Source organism: Heteronotia binoei, chromosome 3 (assembly GCF_032191835.1).
Source record: "Heteronotia binoei isolate CCM8104 ecotype False Entrance Well chromosome 3, APGP_CSIRO_Hbin_v1, whole genome shotgun sequence".
Classification (NCBI taxonomy): domain Eukaryota; kingdom Metazoa; phylum Chordata; class Lepidosauria; order Squamata; family Gekkonidae; genus Heteronotia; species Heteronotia binoei.
The window spans coordinates 21005600-21013172 of record NC_083225.1 but is presented as its reverse complement, the minus strand read 5'-3'; positions in this window follow the sequence as shown (position 1 = coordinate 21013172).

The following is a 7573-nucleotide window of genomic DNA, read 5'->3' as shown; positions in this document are numbered from 1 at the left end:
GCATAAATGCTGTGGGGGCGGGGCTTCCCCTGCCAGCCAGCTGGCTGGGGGAGGGGGGAAGCCTGTAAAATCCGGGGGGGGGATCCCCCGCTGGGACCTGGGGATTGGGAAGCCTACTTGAGGGGTCTGAACGCTTCCCCTTTTATATGCCAGATGGGCTCTCTTCCAGTCCCACCCCCTGCAATGGCCCTTGTCCCTAAGAAGCAGTAACTCCTTCCCTTGTTTGGCTTGGACTAGGGGGATTGTTCTTTCTAACTCCTCAGACCTCCTGCTCAATTCCTCTCCCAGGGCCAGGGGTCTGTATGAAGCAGGGTTGTTGTAGCTTCCTTGACTGAGCATCTGAATTCTCCCTCTGAGTAGTTTTTATATAGCTTAGCCAGTGGGGTTTGTGTCTACAGAAGTGCTTTCCTGACAGTTCCCTTGGAGAAGTCTCTGAAGCGGCTAATCCAGAGGAAGACCCTTCCCCTCCCACAGCAGCTGTTTTTACTTCTGGAGCAGCTGATGCTGGCCAATCAGAGAGCCTGTAGAGCAACCAATCCCATTAGCTCTCCATTCAAGGGAAGATTAACTCTTGAATGCCTGATCCAAGTGGGCAGCCGTGTTGGTCTGAAGCAACAGAAAAACAGGTTGCTTACCTGTAACTGATGATCTTCGAGTGGTCATCTGTGCAGTCACACACATGGGTCTTGCCGCAGGCAATGGATCCATACCTTGGAGTCTCCAATAGCTCACCTAGAGCGGGTTTTTTTGGCGCGCTTTCCGCTCGCCCTGGGGAGCAGGCATCGACTGCACATGCCTGCAGCGAGCGGGAGGCGCCATTCCCACTCAGTTTCTTCTAGCCGCTACTGACAGTCTACAAAGGTAAAAACCAAGGCAGAAAAAGTCAGCAGAGGGGAAGGCTGGGTGGGCATGTGTGACTGCACAGATTACCATTCGAAGGTCATCAGTTACAGGTAAGCAACCTGTTTATCTTCATCGTGGTCTCTGTGCAGTCCCACACATGGGTGACTAGCAAGCTGAAAGTCAAAAGGAAGGTGGGTGCTGGCAAGAAAAAAACATTTCCATACTTACGATGTATGCATGCACTCACCTGGGGTGATTTCAGTGGAAGATGGACCTGAGGACCGCTTGGCCGAAGGAGGCGTCCCGTCTGGCACGAACATCCAAGGCATAGTGCGAGATGAACGTGGAAGGCGAGGACCATGATGCAGCAGCACAGACGTCCTCTAAGGAGACGCCCTCCAGGAAGGCCGAAGAGGTCGAGACTGCTCTAGTCCAGTGAGCCTTAAGCCCCTCTGGTAAAGGTTGCTTAGCAACTTCGTAACACAACCAGATTGCAATGGATACCCACTTAGAGAGGTTCTGGGTAGAAATTTTGTGTCCTCTTTGAGGATTGCCGTAGGCCACAGTGGCCAAGGGTTCAAACGGGGGTTTCATAAGTTGTGAAAGAACTAACGACAATCTCCAAACTGGCACAATCGGTTTGATAGGAGGGTGAAGGTGCATCATGCCCTTGAGGAATGATTTGGACAGTCTATGGGAGAAAACAGTCTGCCCGTCAATAGGCTCGTGGAAAGCAGAAATGGCTGAAAGGTGAACCTTTAAAGAAGAATAGCTGAGCCCCGACACTTGTAGAGACACCAGGTATTCTAGGATTGAAGGGAGAGGTAGAGACTCTGGATCAAGTTGTTGAGAGGATGCAAAGGAGCAGAAGTGCTTCCACTTACACTGGTATGAGCGCCTGGTAGAAGGTTTTCTAGCATTCAGGATAACTTCCGCTACTCTCGGTGGTAAAGATGTGGCCGAATTCTCCAAGCCGTATGTTGTGTCCTAGGTTCAAATGGAGAACTGTTACTTTTGGAGGGAACTGTTACTTTTGGAGGGAAGCTGAACAAGCCAAGCTTGTACTCCACACCAGGGTTCCAGAGAAGGCCTAAGCGTGCCCAATCAGGGGAAGGATTGAAACATAAGTAGCCAATCAACATCTAGGCTCATACTGTACCCTGATAGGCCCTTAGGCCTCTGTAAATAGCCAATCCATGTACATAGTTAAGGTCCAATCAGAAGGGGGCAAGAATTGTATAAAAGGAGCGGGAGGTTTGAATAGAGCTCAGTCTGTGTTGGTGTTCCTGAAGTAAAGCTTGCTGAAATCACTCTCCGACTCTGGTCTCTTACTGCGCCGACCCCAGTACTTTACACTGGCGACGAGGATGGGATGCCAGTAAGAACCAGCAACAGAACCAGGAACACGGAAAGGTGGCTAAATCCAAGCCATCTGGGTCCCCACCTCCGCTCTGCGCACACCCCATCTCGCAAGCTGCCCAGACACGCTGCCAAGAATGGAGGCTCCAGCCAACCTCCTGCAGCCCTTTAGCATCGATCGCCCCGAGCTGTGGGACTCGTGGGTCGAAGGCTTCCAGTCATACCTGACCTTCCGGAAGATTACAGAGACTACCATGCAGAGAGCTCTGCTTATCAGTACGTGTGGCACGGAGACCGTGGACTTAGCCAGGGCTCTTCTCCAACCCAGGAAGCTCTCAGAGACGCCGGTGGACGACATCATCAGCGCTCTGGAGAAGTATTTCCAGCCCCAGCCAACCAAGCTCACCTGGCACTGGGACTTCCGACAAAGGACACAGAAGGCAAGCGAAACCACGATGGCGTTCTTGACAAGCCTGCGCCGGGTGGCAAGCCGATGCAGTTTCGCAGACCTCAACGAAGCCCTTCTCGACCAGTTTGTATGGGGCTTGAGGGACGAAAAACTAGTACAGAAACTCCTGTCCCTCTCCGAGTGCAACCTAACAAAGGCAATCGATGCGGCCACCAGCTGGGAGAAGGGCAGATCAGCAGGGCCACAGCTGACAAGACAGGCTGCGGCACACCAGATCAACCCTGAACCATCTACAGAGGACTCAGACAAGGACAAAGCTCTACAAACCGGCTATCGTTCAGCAGGAAGGAAGACCACCCATACCCCACAGGGCATGAGACACAAGACACCACCTGCATGTGCAAGCTGCGGGGGCCAGCACGAGCGAAAGACCTGCCGATTCCGGAATGCCACCTGTCGACTCTGCAGCAAGGAAGGCCACATCGCCTGCGCCTGCAGATCCACATCCCGAGCACGCATCCCGCAAAGATCTGCGCACTCCGAAGGCCAGCCAGACTTCGAGACCGACGCTCTCCACGCCCACCAATACCCGGTACAGTACCTACCCTCGCCAGTCAGGCCCTCCAAAATCCGGGTCAATGTAGAGATCGGGGGGGTGCCCTGCCAAATGGAGGTGGACTCTGGGTCAGCATCATCTATTATAGCGGCAGAGACATTTTTTAAAATCCCCACCAGGCTGAGGCCTCGTCTCAGGGACCCGGGGTTTACCTTAGTGGACTTCCAGAAGAATAAGGTGCCTATCTTGGGAGTGGGCCCGGTCCCAGTCGAATACAAGGGGTTCAAGGGCCAGCTGCAAGTACTAGTGGTCAAGAACCACCTTACAAACCTTTTGGGTCTCGACTGGTTCAAGCCCCTGGGAATAGAGATCAGGGGGGTCAATAAGACTGTCGGAGTGGACTTTAACAAGGTTTGCGAAGAGTTCCCGGCCATTTTCGATGGCACCTTGGGCTGCTACACGGGTCCCCCGGTTACACTACACCTCGACCCCACAGTGCGGCCTATTAGGCTTAAAGCGCGGCGAGTTCCATTCGCGCTCAAGCCTAAAATTGAGGAGGAACTGGATAAACTGATTGCACAGGGAATACTAGAGCCTGTCACCCACGCAGCCTGGGAAACGCCCATTGTGACTCCAGTCAAGCCCAGTGGGGAAGTGCGGATTTGTGCAGACTATAAGTGCACCCTCAACAAGGCTCTTCAGGCCCACGCATACCCTGTGCCCATCGTCAGCCACGTTTTAGCCACCCTAGCCGGCGCAAAAAATTTTGGCAAGTTGGACTTGGCCCAAGCTTACCAACAGCTGCCGGTGGATGAGGCCACGGCCAACGCCCAAACAATTGTGACCCACCGGGGGGCCTTTAGAGTAAAGCGGTTGCAATTTGGCGTGAGTGTGGCTCCGGGGTTGTTCCAGGAACTCATGGACTCTCTTTTAGAAGGACTTCCCGGAGTCACTCCATTCTTCGATGATGTGCTGATTGCTGCAGCCTCGCCTGAAGAATTCGCCGCCCGCCTTAGAGGAGTCCTACAACGTTTTGAAACAGCCGGCCTCAAGGTCAAACGGGAGAAGTGCCTCCTGGGCGTGGATCGGGTGGAATTCCTGGGGTTCTCCATCGATGCCCAGGGGGTCCACCCCTCCGACGCCAAGCTGCGTGCCATCAGAGATGCTCCAGCGCCCACCAACAAGCAAGAACTCCAGGCCTTCCTTGGCCTCCTAAACTTTTATCATGCTTTTCTCCCCCACAAGGCAGCGGTGGCCGAACCCCTGCACCGGCTTCTAGACAAGAACCGACCCTGGGCGTGGGGCCGCCAGCACGCTAAAGCCTTCCAGGATATCAAGGGCCTCCTGATGTCCAACTCCGTCCTTGCCCATTTCGACGAGACCCTGCCCTTGGTCCTTGCATGCGACGCATCCCCTTATGGCGTGGGGGCAGTTCTGGGCCACCGACTCCCTGATGGGACCGAAGTCCCTATCGCGTACTACTCGCGGACCCTCTCGTCGGCGGAGCGGAACTACGCCCAAATCGACAAAGAAGGGTTGGCAGTTGTGGCCGGCGTCAAAAAATTTCATGATTACATCTACGGCCGGCCCTTTACCCTCTATACGGACAACAAACCCCTCTTGGGCCTCTTTGCATCAGACCGGCAGACCCCTCAGGTGTTGTCCCCACGGGTCCTCCGTTGGTCCATTTTTCTAGCCAACTACACTTACACCCTAGTGCATCGCCCGGGCAAGGCAATGGGCCATGCTGACGCCCTGAGCCGCTTGCCCTTGCCTGACGTGGATCCCGATCTAGCCCCGGCTCATCAGATCCTACTGATGGACATGCTTCCGGACAGGCCATTGCTCGCCCGCGACGTTGCTGCCCGCTCCGCTCGTGATCCAGTCCTCTCCCGTGTCTTGGACTGGGTGGGGAGGGGGTGGCCCAAGGGCTCAACTGGGCCGGAATTTACTCCGTTTGCAGCCCGGAAAGACGAACTATCCACCCACAAAGGCTGCCTACTATGGGGCAACAGAGTCGTCATCCCCAAACCCTTGCAAGACCAAGTGCTTAGAGCCCTGCACGAGGCACACCCGGGCATAGTCCGCATGAAGGCTCTCGCACGAAGCTATGTCTGGTGGCCCGGCCTCGATGCAGAAATTGAGGCTTGGGTTAAAAGGTGCCCGACATGCCAGGTGTCAAGGCCTGACCCCCCACGTGGCCCAGTGCAACCATGGGAATCCACCAAAAACCCCTGGTCAAGACTGCATATGGACTTTGCTGGCCCCTTCCATGGGCGGACTCTACTCATACTAGTGGATTCATACTCCAAGTGGTTGGAGGTGGTCCAGGTGCCCTCGCCATCATCGCAGGCAACCATCACGGCTCTGAGGGCCATCTTTGCAACCCACGGGTTGCCGGAGACCATCGTCACCGACAACGGCACAGCATTCACGTCCGCAGTGTTCCAGGACTTCTTAGCCAGGAACCTCATCAGGCACATTCGCTCTGCCCCGTTTCATCCAGCCACCAACGGCCAGGCAGAGCGGATGGTGCGCACAGCAAAGGAGGCCTTGAACCGTCTGGGCCCCTCAGACTGGCCAAAAGACTTGGCGTGTTTCCTAATGGCCTACCGGACCACACCCACCGCCTCCACAGGTCGCAGTCCAGCTGAACTCCTCATGGGCCGCCGCATCACCACCCTGCTGGACAAGCTGCACCCTGACCGAGCCCCAGACAGGCGACCGGCGCCGGAACACCTTAAAGCCCCCAGAGGGTTCTACCCAGGTGAGACAGTGTGGGCACGGAACTATGCCACCACTGGCCCCGCCTGGCTCCCTGGAAAGGTGGACCACGTCACAGGACCGGTCTCCTATGCAGTGACCTTGGAGGGTGGACATCTCCTGAGGCGACACATCGACCAACTCCGTGGTCGCCTGCCTGCCGGGGAACCAAGGTCAGAGGCTCCAGATCCGGACAACGTAAGTCCCCGTGAGCCTGACACAGAACAGGGTTCCGTGGAGCCCGCTTCGGCCCAGCAGGAGGAGACCCCCGACCGCGCAGCTGAACCCAGGTCTCCCGGGGCCGCCGTCCCAGATGTCTCCAGCTCTGCAGCCGCGGAACCACCAACCGAGTCAGAATGCCCAGTCCCCTCGGAGCTCCGACGCTCGACACGAGACCGCCGCCCTCCGGCATATCTCCAGGACTATGTCACCTGATAGCTGGAACTATGGGGGGAGGGGTGTTGTGTCCTAGGTTCAAATGGAGAACTGTTACTTTTGGAGGGAACTGTTACTTTTGGAGGGAAGCTGAACAAGCCAAGCTTGTACTCCACACCAGGGTTCCAGAGAAGGCCTAAGCGTGCCCAATCAGGGGAAGGATTGAAACATAAGTAGCCAATCAACATCTAGGCTCATACTGTACCCTGATAGGCCCTTAGGCCTCTGTAAATAGCCAATCCATGTACATAGTTAAGGTCCAATCAGAAGGGGGCAAGAATTGTATAAAAGGAGCGGGAGGTTTGAATAGAGCTCAGTCTGTGTTGGTGTTCCTGAAGTAAAGCTTGCTGAAATCACTCTCCGACTCTGGTCTCTTACTGCGCCGACCCCAGTACTTTACACCGTAAGTCCTAGAATTTGGGGGTTGTGGTGCCATACCTGGCCGTGATCTTGGGAGAGGAGATCGTCTGCCAGGGGAAGGCGGCGATAAGTATGATGGGACATTTGAAGGAGTCTCATGAACCACGGTTGCCGTGGCCACCATGGCGCTATCAGTATGCAGTCTGTACCGTCCCGAGCAATTTTGAGTAGAGATCGGGTAATTAGAGGGGTTGGTGGGGAAAGGTAATGAAGAGGACCCCTCCAGCTGTGGAGGAAAGCATCGTTGCCTCTCCTGGTATAAAAGAGAGGGCACTTCGAGTTGTCCTTCGTAGCAAAAACATCTACTTTTGGAGTCCCGAAGCATGCAAAGATGCGATGCAAGTAACGTGGATTGAGGGACCATTCGTGGTCGTCTATGCGAATCCTGCTGAGAGAATCGGCCAAGACATTGTCTATCCCTGAAAGATGAATGGCAGTCAGGTAGATGCTGTTTTTGATGCACCATTCCCAAAGAAGTATGGCTATGCATTAAAATATAGTGGAAGATGGGTTAGTATGTCTCTCCCCACATGTTACCCAGAGAGTACTGAGGTCGGGAACTCAAAATCTTCTCGCTATCCCTGGGCCAAAAGAAGCCCGCCTTAAATCGACTAGAGACAGGGCCTTTTCTGTTATGGCCCCTACATGGTGGAACCAGCTGCCGGAGGAGGTGAGGGCCCTGCGGGACCTTATTCAGTTCCGCAGGGCCTGTAAGACAACCCTCTTCCGGCTAGCTTACACCTAACTGAGATGGGAAACAAATGTAGCTTACTAGACTCTTGCTATTT